Source organism: Chiloscyllium punctatum, chromosome 5 (genome assembly GCF_047496795.1).
Source record: "Chiloscyllium punctatum isolate Juve2018m chromosome 5, sChiPun1.3, whole genome shotgun sequence".
Taxonomy (NCBI): Eukaryota; Metazoa; Chordata; class Chondrichthyes; order Orectolobiformes; family Hemiscylliidae; genus Chiloscyllium; species Chiloscyllium punctatum.
Window position 1 is genome coordinate 69505236 of NC_092743.1, and position 22140 is coordinate 69527375.

General features: G+C 42.1%; 1 protein-coding gene across 1 annotated transcript in view; it reads right to left on the reverse strand.

The window, feature by feature from the left end:
- st18 (ST18 C2H2C-type zinc finger transcription factor) overlaps nucleotides 1–22140 on the reverse strand; it is a 427076-nt gene that overhangs the window by 372071 nt on the left and 32865 nt on the right. The gene's annotated exons all lie outside the window — the stretch shown is intronic.

Genomic DNA, 22140 nt, shown 5'->3' on the forward strand with positions numbered 1-22140 from the left:
GAACTATAACAACTCGTGCTATGGGAGTTAAAGTACTTTGTTGCATCACCGTTATCCTTCATGCCGCTTGTCTCTTACAGTATTCCAAATTTATTGCTCTACATATTTAGATTTGATAGAGGATAAATTGCTGTTATATTCATATATTAACCAAAGGACTGTAAGTGACTGCAATTAGGAATGAACAAAACATAATCACACTATTGATAAACAGAATGATAATGATATGACAATTATGATACAGAATCTATTGCCCTTGTCCCAGGTCATGACCTTATGGGTGTTGGCAATCTGGAATTCATCCAAATGTCTCAGCGGCAGACAGGAATGTGGGAGGGACTTCATGCCCTCATTGCCTGAGGCTGCAGCAGTGAATCATGTGACCTACTGGCTGTTTCCGTGGACAGGTTGAGAGCTGCCATGGAGAGACACACCCAACACCCTCATTGGCAACTATAGATGCTGCACTCCCACACCTCAGCCACTGGTCCTCAGGAGAAGTGGGGATCCCTGTCCTTAGTCCAGGTGCTATCTCCTAACAAGGAGCTGGAGTGGGGTCAGGAGGCATCCAGTTAAAGGTGGAACAACATGCAAACTGCTCCGCGGTTTGCAGTCAGAACACTGCAGAAATGGTTAGGCCCTTCACCCCCACATGCAGAGGTGTGGGTGTCAAATAGCTGTTCAACAGTGGCTGTGACAAAGATTTCCAACATACAGAAACCCAATACTGTAGGATTGCCAGGGAGTAGGCAGTCTGCTTGTTTCTGTGCTCCACCTTCCATAGGTCTGTGACTGATGTTGTTCCCCTTTTAAAGCCCTTTGAAGTGTGTCCACCAGTCATTTCCCTTAATGGCCATGTTACTTACAAAGCCTACTTCGAGTGCGGTTGCAGCTATTTTCTTCCCCGTTGCTCACTTTCGAGTTTTGATGGAAGGCAGCCATGAGGACTCCTCCTCCAGTGGCTTCCAGCCTCAGCCTCACCATGTCTGTGACCCTCCAAATAGCCACGATCCTTCTGATAAACTCACAGGGACATCTGAGAAATCCCCCAGGCTACAAACCTCACCTGGTCCTCAGCATCCTGTTTACAATAGCCTACATCTGCTTGTCCTTCACACCATGACCCTGACATATGAAGTTTGGTCAGACACTACTCCAACCTTCACCCTCGAAGCCAGGGTGCTCCTGACTACGGTCAACACCCCTCCCCACTAAAGGCATGACACCCTTTACAGTAATGCTTCAGCATATTCCACACTTGCAAATCCTTCTGTCCTCCTTCAAGGAACAAAAAAAAATACAGCATGGAATAGGCCCTTTGACCCACTAAGACTGCATCAACACGTGATGCTTTTCTAAACTGAAAACCTTTTGCCCCTATCTAGTCTGTATTCCCTGCCTTTTCATATCTCTATTAAGATGCCTCTTAAACACTGCCATTAAATCTGCCTCCATACCTCCTCTGGCAGTCCATTCCTGGCACGTAGCATCCTCTGTGTAAAACACTTGCCTCTCACATCTCCTTTACCTTATACCCTTTTACCTTAAATGTATGTCCCCTTGTAAACGACTTATCTACCCAGGGAAAATGATTCCAATTATGCATTCTATCCAGGCTTCTCATACTCTAGTAAATTTCTAGTGGGTCACCCTTTATCCTACAATGCTCAAGTGAAAACAACCCAAGTTTGACAATCTCTCCTTATAGCTAAATCCCCAAACTAGGTAAAATCCTAAGTAAATCACTTCTGTACCCTCTCCAAAGCCTGCACATCCTTCTAGAAGTGTGGTGACCAGAAATGTACTCAATATTCCAAATGTGGTTTAATTAAAGCTCTGTGGAGCTGCAACATGACTTGCCAACTTTTATACTCATCCAACTAATGAAGACAAGCATGCCATATGCCTTCTCGACCACCTCATCCAGTTGTGTTGATACTTTCAGGGAATCCGAATGCCTAGATCCCTCTGTACACTGATGCTAAGTATTCTGCCATTTACTGTATACATCCCTCCTGCAATAGATCTCCAAAAATGCATCACATTGCATTTGTGTGGATTAAACTCCACTTGCTTTGTCTCCACCCAAGTCTCCAGCCTATCTATATCCTGTGGTATCCTTTGGCAATTCTCCTCACTATCTGCAGCTTCCCCAATCTTTGTGTCATCCGCAAATTTACTAATCAGGGCACCTACATTCTCCTCATAATCATTTATATGTATAACAAACAGTAGGACTCCCAGTACTGATCCCTGCAGCAGAACACCACTGGTCACAGATCTCCAGTCGGAAAAATACCTTTCAAAACTACTCTCTGTCTTCTACGACTAAGCCAGGTGTGTATCCAACTTATCAGCTCACCACAATCTTATATGACTTCACTTTTGTCCTAGCCTGCTATGAAGAACCTTATCAAAGGTCTAGCTAAAATCTATGGACATCATCTACCACCCTTACCTCATCAATCATCCTTGTCACTTCCTCAAAAGACTCACAACCCTGAAAGGTCCATATTTTTCAAAATGTGAGCAAGTGCTATCTCTAAGAATCTTTCCCAATAAGATATGACATACGGCTCACTGGCTTGTAATTTCTTGGATTATCCCTGTTGATTCCTTTAACAGAGGAACAACATTGTCTCCTCTGCAGTCCTCTGAGACCTCTCATCTTCCTAAACAGGATAGAAAGATTTCATACAAGGGCTCATGTGCTTCCTTCAATATAAAGTGATAGATCCCATCAGGTCCTGAGGACTTGTCTCCCTTAATGCTTTTCAAAACACCCAACAAACTCTCTTTTTTTAAAATTAACATGCCTAGGATATCAACATATTCCAACCAAGACTCACCATCCACTATGTGCTTCTCCTTTCCTCACCTACTTCCTCCAGCTCCACACATAACTTACTCCTTTGTCCTTGAGTAAACCTATCCTTTCGCCAGCTTGTTCCTTATATATATATATATATATATATATATATATGTGTGTATATATAAAGCACATTGGGATTTTCCTTAATCCTGATTGCAAAAGACATTTCATGCCCCATTTTAGCCCTCCTTATTCCTTGTTTGAGTTCTTGCCTGCTATCTTTGTATCCTTCGATGTCTGTCATCAGTTTCCTAAACCTTCCTAAACCTTCCTAAGCCTCCATTCTTTTCACTAAGCTCTCAATTCCACTTGGCGAAAGTGAGGACTGCAGATGCTGGAGATCAGAGTCAAGATTAGAGTAGTGTTGGAAAATCACAGCAAGTCAGACAGCATCCAAAGAGCAGGAAAATCGACATTTTGGCAGAAGCTCTTCATCAGGAATGAGGCTGGGACCCTCTGGAGTGGAGAGATAAATGGGAAGGGGGGGGTGAGGCTGGAGAGAAGGTAGCTAAGAGTGCAATAGGTGGATGGAAGTGGGGATGAAGGTGATAGGTCGGAAAGGAGGGTGGAGTGGATAGGTGGGAAGGAAGATTGGCAGGTAGGACAGGTCATAAGGATGGTGCTGAGCTTGTCCAAAACTCCTTTCCTTCATTTTCACAGGAACTTGTTGGTCCTGAGCTCTAATCAACTGGCCTTTTGAGATATGGATTTAGCCTCAAAAAGCTGCCCCTAGTCTACATTCCCCAGTTCCTGGGAGAAAGTAAGGACTGCTGGAGGTCAGAGTCGAGAGTATGCTACTGGAAAAGCACAACCAGTCAGGCAGCATCTGAGGAGCAGGAGAATTGACGTTTCGGTTTTAAGCTCTTCATCGGGATTAAGCTCTTCCTAATGAAGACCTCATGTTTAAAACGTCAATTCTTCTGCTCCTCAGATGCTGTCTGACCAGCTGTGCTTTTCCATTCCCCAGTTGTAGTTAGCTTTCCCTCAGTTTAGTACTTTCATCCGAGGACTACTCTTATCTTTATCAAAATTACTTAAAACTTACAGAATTGTGATCACTGTTCCCAAAATGTTCCCCAACTGAAACTTCGATAACCTGGCCGGGCTCATTCCCCATTACCATGTCTAGTATGGCCTCTTCCCTTATTAGACCATCCGCATAGTACTTCAAAAAAACCACCCTAGGCACAGTTAGCAAACTCCTGCCATCCAAGACCTGGCACTAAGCAAGTCCCAGTCAATGTTTAGGAAGTTAAAATCACACAACACAACAACCCTGTTGTTTTTACATTTTTCTTACGATATATCTTTTCCTCTATCACCTGCTGGCTGTTGGAGGCCTGTAGTACGATCCCATCAAAGTGACAGCACCCATCCTACACCTGAGCTCCACGATACGGTCTCATTGGACGAGCCCTCCTAGTTGTCCTCTCTCAACTGCAATATTCTCTCTTATAAATAAAGTAACTCCCCCCACCTCTTCTAGATATCTCTCTCTCTTGCCTGAAACATCTAAATCACAGAACATTAAGCTGTCAGTCTTGTCCCTCTCTCAACCAAGTTTCTATAATAGCTACAACACCATAGTTATACCTATTAATCCAAGCTCTAAGTTCATCTGCCGTACCTTTCATATACTTTGCATTAAAACAAATACACCTCAGACCATCAGTCCTGCCACATTGAGTAACCTCTTTATGCCTGTTCTTCCTCTTAGCCTTTCTGACCTTAGTCTCTGATTGCTCCTCAGTTATTTTACTTGCTGACCTACTGCTCTGGTTTACAATTCTACCTTCATCATATCTTTTAAATTGTCCCTGTGTGACACTAGCAAACCACTCTGTCAGGATATAGCTGCTCCTCCTATTTAGTTGCAACACACCCTTCTTGTACAGGTCCCATCTGCCCTGGAAGACCTACTAATAATCCACATGCCTGAAGCCCTCTCTCCTATACCAGATCTTTAGCCACATATTTAAATATACTACCTTCCCATTCCTAGCCTCACTGGCACAGGACACAAGAAGTAATTCTGAAATTACAACCCTAAAGGTTCTGCTTTTCAACTTCCTACCTAACTCCCTGAATTCACTTTGAGAAGCACATCTCTCTTTCTGCCTATGTCATTGGTACCAATATGGACCGGCTGCTCACCTTCCCCCTTCAGAACACCCTGTGTCCATTCAGAGAGACATCCTTAAACCAGAGGCAACATACCACCCTGGTGTCTCGCTTGCAGCCACAGAAACGCCTGTCTATGCCACTGACTATATAGTCCCCTATCACCTACACTTTGATCCTCCCTGCTGTACAACAGAGCCGGTCGTGGTACACTAATCTGGCCACTGCTTTCCCTTGAAAGGCCATCCTCCCCAACAGTCCTGCATATGGTAACTGTTTGAGAGGGGAATGTCCACAGAGGAGTCCTGCCCTGCCTGCCCTCACACCCTAATCTTCCTGGTTCTCTTCTCCTCTTGTCTGTCTGTGTCATCCTTACTGGAGGTGTCACTAACTTACTAATTGTGTCAATGACATTCTTAGCTTCATGGATGCTCCATAGTGAGTCCATTCACAGCTCCAGGAGGCAAATCAGGAGCTCCAGCTGAACACACAATTCCTGCATACTTAGTTACCAGGGACCCTGATTTGCCCTATATTGTAAGAGGAGCATTCTATGGGGCCAGGTGCTCCTGCCATTACTAACCTATTGACGAAATCAATGGCTGCCTGTTTGCTGCACATGTGTTTTTATTGTAAGCTGCTGGCAAATGGTGCAGATGTGAGATCAACATAGCACACTGCCATCCAGCAAGATATGTGCCCTCTAGACTGAAGACGTTTTAGCAGCAATGCAAGCTGTGTGGTTGTATGACTGCTCTTTTTGGCATGACATGGCAAGGCAGGGATGTTGTGAGCATGGAGGTCAGTGCTAAGTGAATGATTACCAAAAGATGAAGCAAGCGTATCTGAGATGCAGCCTGGTCCAATACATTAGCTGGTCACATATACACAGCTGCCTCCTTTCAATGCTAGTTTCTGGTCTGAAATGTAGGTCCGTACTTCCAAAATGCAATGCTAATGAAACATTAAAGTGCAAAGATGGTTATGATGAGTTATTTGGTTCTGGATGCCGATGTACAGAGAGGAGGAGCGCATTTGGCTGGTGTCCATGGATTGAGCCCTAAGATGCTGTTGCCCATTGTTCAGTAAAGTAGTCATTTGGAGCAAGTAGAAGCTGAATCTGCAAGGAATATGCTCTGGTTTCCTAGTTGAAGTTTCCCTTTCATCCAGCTGTTTGGCGAGTTAAGTAAGATGGGATTCTGAATATTAATGAGGCAAGCTGTGTCATTAACAAAATGTTTAAGGAACAATAATGACTATTAATTGGCATTTCGCTAGTGCCTAGCAATAAACATATTATGTTACTTATGAAAAGCATAAAATGTGGAAGGTGATGGTCTCGGTGTCACAATGGGCTACAGCCCACTTGTTGGCCAATTCTGCTGCGGATATCATTTGAGCCCACTTTGCTTAGGTCCCAATAAGGTTCTGCTCAAAATGGAAATGATATTTGGAAGGCAGATGAAGACATCTTGCCAGGCCATCACCTGTCTAAGTTCTGAGAAATACAAACTCATCAAAAACAAGGGAAAATGAAGACATCACATGACAAACATACAAGTGTGAAACTGTATTGACTAAATGTAGAACAAAAAGGTTGGAATCATTTATGGGCTGCAAGGGAACTGGTCACCTGCAGAAATATCCAGAGAGTGCAGTCAGATTAGATCCTACAAAGTCCAACATCATATATTGTTAGTGAGAAACTCAACTCAAGGAATAAGTTAACCCAAAACCCTTATTGTGTGTGGAACTGGGCCACTGTGCTGCCCATTGTACGTGTCCCACACACAATGGGCAGCGCGGTGGCACGGTGGTTAGCACTGATGCGTCACAGCGCCAGAGACTTGGGCTCAATTCCCACCTCAGGCAACTGTCTGTGTGGAGTTTGCACATTCTCCCTGTGTCTGTGTGGGTTTCCTCCAGGTGCTCCGGTTTCCTCCAACAGTCCAAAGATGTACAGATTAGGTGAATTGGCCGTGCTAAATTGCTGTAGTGTTATGTGAAGGGGTAAATGTAGGGTAACGGGTCTGGATGGGCTGCTCTTCAGAGGGTTGGTGTGGAATTATTGGGCCGAAGGGTCTGTTTCCACACTGTAAGTTATCAAAATGATACATTTAAAGATAAATTCAGAGAGCAAAATTGTGGGCGACCACCTTTAAAACAGGCAGCCCAAAAAAAAAACGCAATTGATAATACCAAGGTCATAAGTTTATATGGAGAAAGTGAGGACTGCAGATGCTGGAGATCAGAGCTGAAAATGTGTTACTGGAAAAGCGCAGCAGGTCAGGCAGCATCCAAGGAACAGGAGAATCGACGTTTCGGGCATCAGCCCTTCTTCAGGAATGAGGAAAGTGTGTCCAGCACGCTAAGATAAAAGGTAGGGAGGAGGGACTTGGGGGAGGGGCGTTGGAAATACAATAGGTGGAAGGAGGTTAAGGTGAGGGTGATAGGCTGGAGTGGGGTGGGTGCGGAGAGGTCAGGAAGAAGATTGCAGGCTAGGAAAGCGGTGCTGAGTTCGAGGGATTTGACTGAGACAAGGTGGGGGGAGGGGAAATGAGGAAACTGGAGAAATCTGTGTTCATCCCTTGTGGTTGGAGGGTTCCTAGGCGGAAGATGAGGCGCTCTTCCTCCAACCGTCGTGTTGCTATGGTCTGGCGATGGAGGAGTCCAAGGACCTGCATGTCCTTGGTGGAGTGGGAGGGGGAGTTGAAGTGTTGAGCCACGGGGTGGTTGGGTTGGTTGGTCCGGGTGTCCCTGAGGTGTTCTCTGAAATGTTCCACAAGTAGATTAGATTACTTACAGTGTGGAAACAGGCCCTTCGGCCCAACAACTCCACACCGCCCCGCCGAAGCGCAACCCACCCATACCCCTACATCTACCCCTTACCTCACACTACGGGCAATTTAGCATGGCCAATTCACCTGACCTGCACATCTTTGGACTGTGAGAGGAAACCGGAGCACCCGGAGGAAACCCACGCAGACACGGGGAGAATGTGCAAACTCCACACAGTCAGTCGCCTGGAGTAGGCAGCTGTCTCCCCAATATAGAGGAGGCCACATCGGGTGCAGCAGATTCAGTAAATGATGTGTGTGGAGGTGCAGGTGAATTTGTGGTGGATATGGAAGGATCCCTTGGGGCCTTGGAGGGAAGTAAGGGGGGAAGTGTGGGCGCAAGTTTTGCATTTCTTGCGGTTGCAGGGGAAGGTGCTGGGAGTGGAGGTTGGGTTAGTGGGGGGTGTGGACCTGACAAGGGAGTCACGGAGGGAGTGGTCTTTTCGGAACGCTGATAGGGGAGGGAAGGGCTCCCAGGAGGACCAGTTCCAAAATCGTACAACCTAGATGGCCTCCTTCTTCAAGGACCGCAATTTCCCCCCAGACGTGGTCGACGATGCCCTCCACCGCATCTCTTCCACTTCCCGCTCCTCCGCCCTTAAGCCCCGCCCCCCCAACCGCCACCAGGACAGAATCCCACTGGTCCTCACCTACCACCTCACCAACCTCCTTGTACAGCGTATCATCCGCCGTCATTTCCGCCACCTCCAAACGGACCCCACCACCAGGGATATATTTCCCTTCCCTCCCCTATCAACGTTCCGAAAAGACCACTCCCTCCGTGACTCCCTCGTCAGGTCCACACCCCCCACCAACCCAACCTCCACTCCCGGCACCTTCCCCTGCAACCGCAAGAAATGCAAAACTTGCGCCCACGCCTACCCCATTACTTCCCTCCAAGGTACCAAGGGACACTTCCATATCCACCACAAATTCATCTGCACCTCCACACACATCATCTATTGCATCCACTGCACCTGATATGGCCTCCTCTACATTGTGGAGACAGGCCACCTACTTGCGGAACACCTTTGGGACACCCGGACCAACCAACCCAACCACCCCGTGGCTCAACACTTCAACTCCCCCTCCCACTCCACCAAGGACATGCAGGTCCTTGGACTCCTCCATCACCAGACCATAGCAACACGACGGTTGGAGGAAGAACGCCTCATCTTCCACCTAGGAACCCTCCAACCACAAGGGATGAACTCAGATTTGTCCAGTTTCCTCATTTCCCCTCCCCCCACCTTGTCTCAGTCAAATCCCTCGAACTCAGCACCGCCTTCCTAACCTACAATCTTCTTCCTGACCTCTCTGCCCCCACCCCACTCCAGCCTATCACCCTCACCGTGACCTCCTTCCACCTATCGCATTTCCAATGCTCCTCCCCCAAGTCCCTCCTCCCTACCTTTTATCTTAGCGTGCTGGACACACTTTCCTCATTCCTGAAAAAGGGCTGATGCCCGAAACATCGATTCTCCTGTTCCTTGGATGCTGCCTGACCTGCTGCGCTTTTCCAGCAACACATTTTCAGCTCATAAGTTTATATCTCCGGAAGAGAGATACATTATGTGATCCCAGAGTATAATTAAATTATCTTAAATTTTAAACTCAAACCTTTAAATTCTTAAAACCCTTTTTGTGTTTACACGTATTTTCATTTTTAAAATGTGCAATGTTATTTTGGAAGGGGATGGTGTGATTTCACTTTAAGAGAAATATAATAATGAGCAAGTAACCATGATGTTGAATATATGACCAGCAGTCATCAAAAGTCTAGCTTGCAGCATATAAGTGAGGGAGTGCTGCTATGCTTTCTTGTAGCATATCTTCAATTAAATAGAACCCATCTGTAATTGCCATTCTAGTTTAGGATTCCTAATAATGTGGAAACAAACAGAACCAGAACAGCTGCAGGGCCTGCATTGGCTGCAATGGACTCCTCCATCAGCCACAGTGTCCAAGTCCAGAGTTCAACCCGATCTTTAATTGGGATGTCCACAGGTAAAATGCTGGAGTGAAAAAAGATCTTAACTGGTCACCTCAATAACACATTCAATCTGGAGATGTGAAAGTTGTCCTTCCCCCTCCCTACCACTGACAGATTGCCAAGGTGTTGTGAAGGTGACAGGCAATCAATCCCTGTCGCCCTTTGTAATTTTCTGATCATACCACGCCACCGCCACACCCGTCATCTCCTACCCTACCACCACCACACAGAGGACTAGTAAAATGTAGCCCAATAAAACAGTTTGCACATTATTATCTTACTTTTTAAATATTCACAAGAGTTAATTCTTGGACATAATCTAAAAATCACAATTTGAACGCATTCAGATTTGAAACCATATTTCTTGTTCATTTCAATTTTCAATGAAGAAACTATCTGTGAAATATTCAGCTAAAGGAAGGCAGAAACAAAAAAAATGTGATTGAATACCAGCAGTGGGCATATGATTATAGCATTAACTGTAGTTGAAAAACTGTTCCACTGACAAATAGATAAGCTATTCATTCATATGCAATATTCTATCAAACTTTGTATTTTTTGCATAACCTGCTCACTGAACAATGACAAAATAGAGTTAAAATTCATAAGGTGATAAAAGGATTTGAATTATTTATTTTTGTTTGAGCTCTGCTAAACAAGCAGCATAATCTCCAAAACACAATTCATGTCTGGTGGAAAATAATAGTTGTACTTTAACCACAGTTGCTCAGTATGACCCAAATGCAGCAGACAGAACACAATTATAAGCCACTAACTATTATTGGCTTCATGCCCTTGAATCCGATACAGACATCTGTTCTAAAAATATAATTTCCTGTAAAATTCAGCTCACTGCAGCTGGCTCAATTTAAGGAGATACAAACAGCCAAATGTTTTCAAATGAACAGTGTGATAAACAGGAGCAGACACTGATAGGAACTCTTTCAACAACATTCACTTTGTTCTCTGATTTTTCCTTCAATCAAACATTTAACAGAAGTTAGACAAGACATCCACTGAGTTCTTTTATACAGATGTAAAATAAAATGTACTGTGTTGGGCAGAAGAGATGAGTATATTTTCAACTAGCATGGTTGTCATCTTGTGTCAGCTCCCCGCTTCACCCCCATAATTATAAAATTAAAATTAAAAAGTAATATATACATTAGGTATAATTTTAACTTTGTGCAAGTAGGTGGATTTTGTAAAGTTTTAAATCAAGCCAATCTATTTTGTTATTATTCAAAAGTTACTCTTTCTAAACTACTGCTTTGGTAAATTTCAGCCATTAAAATCATCTCAATTAGTAGAAGTTGCTATAAACTGTCCACTTATTTGAATATATTTATTAAATATAATAAATTAAACCCTCAAACTTTAATTTATTATATTTAATTAAGCTGATGCATTAATTAACTCTCAAAACGTGGTTATGATGAAAGCTTATAAGCCTACAAACACTATCAAAAATGCAATTGATATACATAGTCAGTTTCTCTCCTTGGAAGTAACAATGTCATCCTTTAATCATTTTTCTCATAGAATTGTAGAATCAAAGCAGCACAGAAGAGGGCCATTCAACTTGTTTTGTCAGTCTGGCCTTCAAGAACAAATCACACACTGCCCGCTCCCCTGCCTTTTACATGCATCCCTGCACAATTCTCTTCTTTAGACAATTAGAATGGATTAAAGGAGCAAATTACTGCAGATTAGATTAGATTAGATTACTTACAGTGTGGAATCTGTACTGAAAACAAAAAATGCTGGAGATCAAAGCGGGTCAGGCAGCACCCGTGTAGAAAAAGCAAGCTAACATTTCAAATCCAGATGACTCTTCATCAGAGCTGATGCTAAGTATATTTTTAAAATTATGGCACAAAGGAGGTCAACCTGTTTAGATTAGATTCCCTACAGTATGGAAAGAGGCTATGCGGCCAACAATTCCACACCGACCCTCCAAAGAGTAACCCACCCAGACCCGTTCCCCTACCCATTATTTACCCTGACTAATGCACCTAACATGATGGGTAACTTAGCATGGCCAATTTACCTGACCTGCACATCTTTGGATTGTGGGAGGAAACCCACACAGACATGGGGAGAATGTGCAAACTCTGCACAGTTGCCCAAGGCAGGGATTGAACCCAGGTCCCTGGCACTATAAGGCAGCAGTGCTAACCACTGAGCCACCATACCATCCAGTTTATGATAACCACTGATAAATGAACCATCCAGCATAATCTCATTTTCCAGCACTTGGTTTGTATCCCTGAAAATTAGAAGACTTAGGTGCATATCCAAACACTGTTTTTAAATGAATTGAGGGCTTCATTCTACCTCTACTACACTTTAGGGCAATGAATTCCAGATTCTTACCACCCTATTGGGGACAGAATATTTCCCAAATTCCCATCTAATGATCATCTTAAATCTATGCCTCCTAGTCATTGGTCATTTTGCTAAAGGAATACAGTCCTTCCTATCCATTCTATCTTGGCCGATTATAACCTTGTACACCTCAATCAAACTTTTCCTCATCTTTCTTTGTTGCAAGGAAAACCACCCCAGCCATCCAATCTCTCCTGATAACTGCAATTTGCAAGTACTGACAATATCCTGTAAGTCGCCTTTAAACCTTCCCTAACGCTATTAGATCCTTTCTGAAGTTAATCAGAACTGCATACATTATACACTAACATTTTAAATAGGTTCAGCATAATTTTCCTGCTCTTATATTTTATGTTGTGGCTAATAAAGGAAAGTATTCCATATGCTTCCTTAAGTATCTTTTCAACTTATCTTAATAATTTCAGTGCACAACAAGGTCTCTCATCACTCAGCCTTCTTCCTGTAGTTCTGCATTCCTTTCACATGCTTGACACATGCTTCACATTCCCGCCTCAAGCGACTGTGTGGAGTTTGCACGTTCTCCCCGTGTCTGCGTGGGTTTCCTCCGGGTGCTCTGGTTTCCTCCCACAGTCCAAAGATGTGCAGGTCAGGTGAATTGGCCATGCTAAATTGCCTGTAGTGTTAGGTAAGGGGTAAATGCAGGGGTATGGGTGGGTTGCGCTTCGGCGGGTCGGTGTGGACTTGTTGGGCCGAAGGGCCTGTTTCCACACTGTAAGTAATCTAATCTAATCAAATGCACAACCTTACATTTGTTAGGGATTGAATTCCATTTGTCATTTTTCAACTCATTGACATCTTCTTGCCATTTACAGCTTTGCTCCACACCAACAACCATGTAGCCAATTTTTGTGTCATCTGCAAAGTTCCTTTTTATGCCCCTTCTTAGTCAGTTTTGCCACAGGGCACAACTTCTGCTGCACCAACAGTCAAACAAACACTGGACAAGGAGGTTCTGAATGGATTAAGTACTCAACATCTTCTCTTATTGACTTTGTCAAGCAGTTTATGGTTGATTTTCTGAGTTTGCAAAATCTTTGAGGATAATAAACCTTTTCAACCTTAACAGCCATTTACATGACAAGAAATCACAGATGTCACTCATAATGATCCATTAATTAAGGGATAGTGAAAAAATAATCCATGAATGTATTACATTGTGTTCAGGTGCAATAAATATAACCACAAATAAGGCAGTAGCCTGCAGCAGGCTTGGCATGGAGTACAACTCCAATCTTTGACAGCATATTGCAACTACAAGGAAATTGAAGTGAAAGTTGTTGCAGTTCCACAGGATCATGGATGACTCTCTCATTAGAGAAGGAGAGACAACTGCTAGTGAGTTTTTTCTTGTGTAACAGAATTATAGAATAAGGTACCATACAAGATTAGATCAAGAGACATTGTTAAGAGAAAAGGAGAATTGAAGAATATGAGAGATGATTCTTAATTTTTTAAATTCACTTATGGGATGTGGGTGTTGTTGGTTAGTCAACATATTTTGCAATGCTTAGTAAAGAAGGTGTTGGTGAATAGCCTTCTTGAACTGCTGCAGTCATATGCTGTAGGAAGAGCGTGTTAACAGTTAATAAAACCCACAGATAGATATGCTGAATGTGTTTTTCCAAAATGGGCAGGTTATGTCAGGCTGAAGTCAATTATTTTCTCTGTACACTTCTTGTGAGTGTAGCTCTTCACCAGACAGGAGGCACAACAGGAGGCTTTGCTTGGATCATCTGCCTGATTAAATTGGTGCTGGCACTTTGCACCAAGAATAATGGTGAGGCCTGAAGTTCTATTTTCAACACTGAACAGGCACAAACTCAGCTCAAATGGTCAGCAAAATTCCAGCCTAAAATCTATCCATAGGGGTTGTGTAAATACAGGTTGTTGCTTTTTTTAAAAATATGACAGATGCAACAATGTTTAACCATTTAAACCAACATGATATCAAAGGGAACTGAATCAGAGTCTGACCCAGTGTCCAAGATCATGTACAAATATCTTCATTTTAGTCCATGTGTTCCCCAGTACTGTTTTTGAATACTTGAATGCTTGGAGAGCAACAATAGATATGAGTGCAGCAAGGTCTGGACATCATTCAGGCTGAAGCAGATTATTGACAGTGTAACATTCAAGCCACAAAAGTGTTAGGGCAATTTCCAAAAATAAATAATCTAACTCACTTCCCTTGACATTCAACCATTATCATAGTTGAATCTCCCATCATCAATATGTTGGAGGTTACCGTAAACCAGAAATTTAATAGTCAAGCCACATAAATATTTTGGCTACACCTGAGGCTAAGTGTGCTGTAGTGAGCAACGTACCTCCTTACTCCCCAGAACCTCTCCACTGAATTCAGGATAGATTACTCTCCATGTGCCTGGATGAGTGCAGTCCAAACAACACTCAAAAACCTGAACTTCATGCACGGCAAAGCAGCTCATTAGACTGGCACCCCATCTTCTGCCTTAAGCATTCACTCCTTCCACCACCAGTGGACCATGACATTAGTAGCTATCACTTACATGATGCACTTCAACAACAATCTAGAAGAATAAAGCATATACAGCCCCATTTCAATATCTCATCAAGTTACTCACAATCCTGGCTTAGAAATATATCCTTTTTTTAAATTGTCACCTAACCAAAATCCGAAAACTCCCTTCCTAACAACACTGCGATTATATCCTCAAGTACACGGACTGTACTGGTTCAAGAAGGCAGCTCACCACTGTCACTCAAAAGTAATCGTTATGGAGAAAATGCTGGTCTCACTAGCAATGTCCACACTCCATTAATGAATAAAACTTTATATATTTTTCCCTACTAATCCTTGTTTTATTTTCCTCTACAAATTTGTCTTTTCATTTCTGGATGGAGATTACCTGACTGCAGGATACTTGTTAGGTGTAGTGGTGGGGGACACCTAGTGGGGTTTGCAGGAGGGAAGAAATGCATAAAGGCACAATGGGTCAAGCTATCATAATGTAGGGCAAGCATGTAAGAACAGCTGCATATTCTATACCTCCCAATCTAAAATGTTCATACATCCAAATCATCTTTGAAATGTACTTCCAATGTCAGCAATCTGATTGCATGCCAATGGTCTATATGACTTCATTAAGATGATCGACAAGGTTCTACACGATAAACTGGTTAAAAAAGTTAGATCACATGGAAATCAGGGAGAACTATACATTAGGATGCATAACTGGCTCAAAGGTAGGAGACAAAGGCTAATGTTGGAGGGTTGCTTTTCAGACTGGAGGCCTGTGACCAGTGGTGTGCCATATGGTTCGGTGATGGGTCCACTGCTTTTGTCATTTATATAAATGATTTGGATGTGAACATAAGAGTCATGGTTAGTAAGTTTGCAGATGATACCAAGAAGGTTACCTCAGAGTACAACGGGACCTTGTTCAGATGTGCTGAGGAGTGGAAGATGGAGTTTACTTTAGATAAATGTGAGGTGCTGCATTTTGGTAGCGTACATCAGGGCAGAAGTTATACATTTAATGGTAAGGTCCTGGGGAGTGTTGCTGAACAAAGAGACCTTGGAATGCAGGTTGATAGTTCCTTGAAAGTGGAGTCACAGGATAGTGAAGAAGGCATTTGGTACACTTGCCTTTAATTGGTCGTGCATTAAGTATAGGCGTTGGGAGGTCATGTTACAGATGTACAGGACACTAGTTAGGCCAATTTTGGAATACTGCATTCAATTCTGGTTTCCCTGCTAATAGGAAAGATATTGTAAAATCTGAAAAGACTTACAAGGATTTTGCCAGGATTGGAAGGTTTGAGTTATCGGAAGAGGATGAATAGGCTGGAGCTATTTTCCCTGGAGAATTGGAGGCTGAGAGGTAATTTTATAGAAGTCTATTAAATCTTGAGGAGCATGGGTAGGGTGACTAACCAAGGTCTTTTCCTAAGGAGCAACTTTTCCTCACTGAAAGTGATGTGTGTATTGAATGAACTGCCAGTGGAAGTGGTGGAGGCTGGTACAATTACAACATTTAAAAGGCATCAGGATGGGTGCTTAAATGGGAAAGGTTGAGAGGAATATGGGCCAAATATTGGCAAATGAGACTAGATTAATGTAGGATTTCTGTTCAGCATGTGCGAGTTTGACCGAAGGGTCTGTTTCCATGCTGTAAGTCTATATGACTCTACTGAACTGAATGGTCATGTACCACCAACATTCTACTTTTCCTTGTTAGGGGTGGCAATGGCCTAGTGGTATTATTACCAATCTATTAATCCAGCAACCCTGGTTATGTTCTGGATGAACCTGGGTTCAAATCCTACTATAGCAGATGGCGGACTGTAAATCCAATTAAAATGTAGAATTAAGAGCTGACTGGTGATCATAAAATTGATTGTCTGGGGAAAAACCCATTCAGTTCACTAATATCCTTTAAGAAAGGAAACTGCTGTCTTTACCAGGCCTACATGTGACTCCAGAACCAAGCAACATGGTTGACTCTGAACCGCCCTGTGGGCAATTAGGAATGGACAATAACTGCTAACCTAATTGGCAATGCTCTTATCCCACGAATGAATAATAAAATGTTCCTACAACAAGCCTACTCAAAACAAAATTGTTTTGATTAAACAAATACTTTGAAGTGTTATTTCTGAGCATTTAAAAGAATCTGAAACATTCACATGAATCATAAGAAAGAAGCTTTACTTATTTAGCACTTCTCATGACTTCTGGACTGAAAGAAGTACAAAGTTTGGGAGAAGATTTGTAGCTCGGGTGCTCGTTGTTGTGGTTCTGTTCGCCGAGCTGGGAATTTGTCTTGCAAACGTTTCGTCCCCTTCACCACAAAGGTTTACAGGAAAGCCACACACACAGACCAAGTCCTAAACTATGAAAGCAACCACCCCAACACACACAAACGAAGTTGCATCAGGACACTATTCAAAAGGGCCACAACACACTGCAGCTCACCAGAACTACAAAAAGAGGAAGAGGAACACCTATACAAGGTATTCGCCAAAAACGGATACCCTCGCAATTTCATCAACAGATGCCTAAGGGAAAGACAACGGAACAAGGACATGCCGCAACCCAAAGGACTAGCCACACTACCATACATCAGGAGCATTTCTGAACTGACAGCCAGACTACTGTGACCACTAGGACTCATAACAGCACACAAACCAACAGCCACGCTCAGACAACAACTCACCAGAACGAAGGACCCGATACCCAACATAAGCAAAACTAATGTAGTGTACAAAATCCCATGCAAGGACTGCACAAAACACTACATCGGACAAACAGGAAGACAGCTAACGATCCGTATCCATGAACACCAACTAGCCACGAAACGACACGACCAGCTATCCTTGGTAGCCACACACACAGACGACAAGCAACATGAATTCGACTGGGACAACACTACCATTATAGGGCAAGCCAAACAGAGAACAGCCAGGGAATTTCTAGAGGCATGGCACTCATCCACAGACTCTATCAACAAACACATCGATCTGGACCCAATATACCGGCCACTACAGCGGACAGCTTGAACTGACAACCGGAAGCGGCAGAGACAGGCCACTATAAATGCCGGAGGAAACAGCACAGAAGCACTTCACAGGAGGCTCCCAAGCACTGAGGATGTCACCTAGACAGGGGACGAAACGTTTGCAAGACAAATTCCCAGCTCGGCGAACAGAACCACAATGAAAGAAGTACATTACAGTCAATAAAGAACTTCCAAAATGTTGGACACTGTTGCAATTTAGAAAACATGACAAACAATTTGCAGAATATTACATGAACAGTCTCTTGAAAATGACCAGATATGTATGTACTGGCCAGGTGATCTACTCTTAGTGATGTTGAATGACAGATATATTTTAACCCCTACACAGAAGGAGCACCCTGTTCTTCTTTGAAAACAGCCATGTGAAATGCTGCATCCACCAACCAAAACTCACAGTCTATGAAAGAAAGAGAAGTTCTGTGTTGAAAAGAGAAGTGTTGAGGTTCTGCAGTCTGAGTTTCAAAGACTTGGGAGTTCACTAACGAACAGAACCTCAAAGGATGTTATCTCTAAGGTCTTCTTAGTGTTACTTACTAGTGAGTAAATGAACAGTTGAATAAAACAATTCAAATGCAGCGAAAGAAATATGTAGGAGGAAGGACCAGATTTCTGGGGCCTTCTACTCAAAGTTGTTGAATTTGCACCTAACAACTTTCAGAACATGATTCTTGTAAAAAGTTTACAGATGATGTCGGGAAGGGTTTAACTCATTTGGCAGTGGGTAGTCATCAAGATGAAACATAAGAAAGGTGAATCGATAGAAAGAATCAGGCAGGAACAAATGCAAAGCAGACTGAAATAGATGTGGAGTACATGTAAATTAATTACTGGGGCATATTAAATAAGTAAGCTGCTGAGCTGCTGTATAAGCTGCCACATGGAGCTCTGATGAGGTGATAATAGCAGAGACATGGCTCAAAGTCAAGGACTGGAAACTTTATATTCATGGCAGCAGGCCTTCTCTCCACAAACGCTGTCACACCTGCTGAGTTTCTCCAGCAATTTCTCTTTTAGTTTTTCTGCATCTATAGTTCTTTATTTTTTGTGGGCTTATTTTGATCTGTGTGCCAACAGACCTCAATGCAAGCAAATGGGGCTACAACTCATTTTCCAATATTGAGTTCATAACTTGATAGCATGATCCCTGTCCTCCATTTCTCTACATCATCTCCGCCAGCTATGATTTATTTGTGTCTTGCTGACGTTGCTGTCAGCCGAGTGGACCTTTCTTTTCTTTCACACCTTCACCTATATCAATTTTTCATCAGTTGCTCTCCTTTATCGCCAATAGCTCTCACTTTTCTTTTGCTTTGGGAGGCCTCACAATCAGTTCTAATCACTCATTCCCTCTTCCATTGACAGGATACAAACTATTATTTTCTACCCCTTTTCAGATCTAAAAAAAAATCATGTTGAACTTGAAATAATTAACACTTTTTATATTGGTCTACAGATGATGCCAGACCTGCTGAGTTTCTTGATCATGTTCTTTCTGTATGTCAGTCTGCTGGGATGTTTTCACCATTTTCAAACTGGCCAGGGATGTAATGGTTGCCCTAATGCAAGCATAAAGGCAGTACAATCCCCACCAACTTGAATTTAGCAGTTTGCAGTGAGGTCACTGTGGTGTCTGAAATATGACCAGTGAAAGGAGATAGCTTTGTGATGGCATTTAAACCACCAACCATCTTTCTGGATTAGTGGTGCTGGAAGAGCACAGCAGTTCAGGCAGCATCTGGTTTCCAACATCTGCAGTCATTGTTTTCACCAACCATCTGTGTCATGCAGAAAGATGAGCACAGTTGTGTCAAAAGACCTCTTCTGATAGATCTCCTCTTCACAAAGCCCAAAAGGCAGTCATGACCATTTTTAATTTCAGATCTTTTAGAAGTGCTGAGAAGATGCTTCTGATTTTTCTCTCTCCCTTAGCTGCGCTGGCAAGATGCCAACTCAGGACTGGAACCTTCTATTGACCCTCCAATCTCAGGAGTCAGTTGCTGTCCTAAATTGGATAGCAAGCCACCCTCTGGCCACTTCATGATAATTTCTTGGAAAAATATATTAAGTGACTATGTCCAACATGGTGCAGGGTCAGGAAATGGAGATGATCTCAGTGACGGTGGTTTAAGCCCAGATAAAAAGTATTGCAAGATGCAGCTTTAATGTGAAACATTGAAATTTTTTAACATCTACTTTTTGTTGTTTTGCAATGTATGTTTCTCTGCTTAGTTAGAAAAGCATGAAAATTCGAGCAATGTAATGAAACTGATGATCCCAAAGGATTGAAACTTACTCTATCTGATCTGCATGGCACTTGTCTTCATTTAAACATTTAACAACATATCCATCCATTTAGATATTCTTCAGCCATTTAAACTTTTAACACTCCCAGCTTAGAGTATGATATTTACACTACCGATAATTCTAGTTGAATAATTATCTGTTGTAATGGTAGAGAATAGAGGCATGGACTGAAAAAATTACACACTTTAAAGAAAATTACCCTCATTACTGTACACTTCACTGAAAATGCTTCCACTGAAATGAATTGTGGAAATGCTGGACTTTTTGAAAACCTATATGTTTGAAAGGGGTAGACACTTAAGTGGTGTAAACTGAACAAGTTGGTCACTGATAGATACTTGCCTGTCAGATTTTGCTTGTCTATCCTGCATCCTGTCTTTGAACAACTCTCCCAAAAAAGCCACTGCAGTAAATATTTCATGTAAATCTACAAGCCAGCAGACAAAGCAATTACCAATTTCTATGAATGTAGTTCAATGCACTCAATGACATGATCTATAATATGGAAATTAAAGCATTTCATAATAGTTCTGTATAATATTCTTGTCTAAGTTTCCATAATATAATATTTAATCCTGTCCTTCTGGCTTAAACTGAAGCATGTCAAAATTCATGACCTAACCTTGTGTCATTTGTCTATCTCAAAGAAATATTAAGATTACTAGTTAAGGCAAGGGTCATAGATTTGGTCATAATATATTAGTATGAATGGAGGAATCAGCGTAGAGATAAATAGGGTATATTCACAATGAAAGGATGTATCCACTGCAGTTTGCAAAGTTCTGGGATCTCGGCTATTTACAATTTGTATTCACATCTTAAACAAAGAAACCGACAGTAATTTTTCACGTTAGCTGACAATACAAAAATAGGTGAGAATGTAAGCTGTGAGGAGAATACAAAGAGGCTGGAAGGATGTGGATAGATGAAGTGAGTAAGCAACTAGATATCAGTTCTGTGGAAGGGTCACTCCATCCAAAATGTTAACTCTGATTTCTCTCCACAAATGCTGCTTGACCTACTGACCTTTCCCAGCAATTGCTGTTTTGTTGTTGTTGTAGGTATCAGATGGAATGTAATGTGAGAAAGTAAGACTTTATTAACATTTGCCATAAAACAGAAAAGCAGAACACTTTATAATAGGCATGCAATTAAACGTTCACATAAAATAGAGTGTGCTCATACATGTTACATAGAACATCAGAATGCAAGTACAAGAAACAATTAGTAAGGCAAACATTAGACCTTGCTCTTTATTTCAAAAGGAATGAAGCAAATACCAATACCATGAAAAAATAAAATCACGTACAAAGGTTTAGAAGGCTGCACTGATCAAATAAAACATTAGTGCACAAGTCATTACATTATGCAGCACATATTGGGAAGAAATGTTCCTGAAATACACTTTCCAATAAAGCCTTTAGCTTTTTCATTTTGTAACCATGAATACATTTCACTTGTTTACTCATCTTACTCACCACTTTTTTCTTTGCATATTTTGTTTCTTATGTCCATTTAAATTAACAACATAAATTTTGTATCCTGCCTACTCTCTACTGTACTGTAAATCATTTAACTGGTAATCATTCACTCAAACCCCAACTCAAATGACTGTTCTGAGGGCAAATTATGAGTCACACGACACTCCACCCTCAATTAATAGGATATTGCTTGTTATTTATTACTTTCCCTGTCTCTGTATCTCTCTGTTCCTTGTTCTCATAGGCTTCTGACATGAGAATATCTGTTTTACAGGTGTAAATTATAAACAGTAATTTTATATAACCATCAGCTATAGCCACATTGAGATAGTCAGCTTAAAAATTCAAAGTTTTTTTTATGTATTGAATTGAGATTGTAAAAAATACTGTCTCTCTTTGACTATGCTTAGTAATATAGTAATATAGTTCTAAAATGTATAGAACAAAAAAATTATAGCAGATAAAGCACTGACTGACAATCACTTCCACTCATACACAAATTACACACAATGGCTTTGTCAAAAACTACAGCTTCTTTGTGTATCAAATCGAGTATCTCACC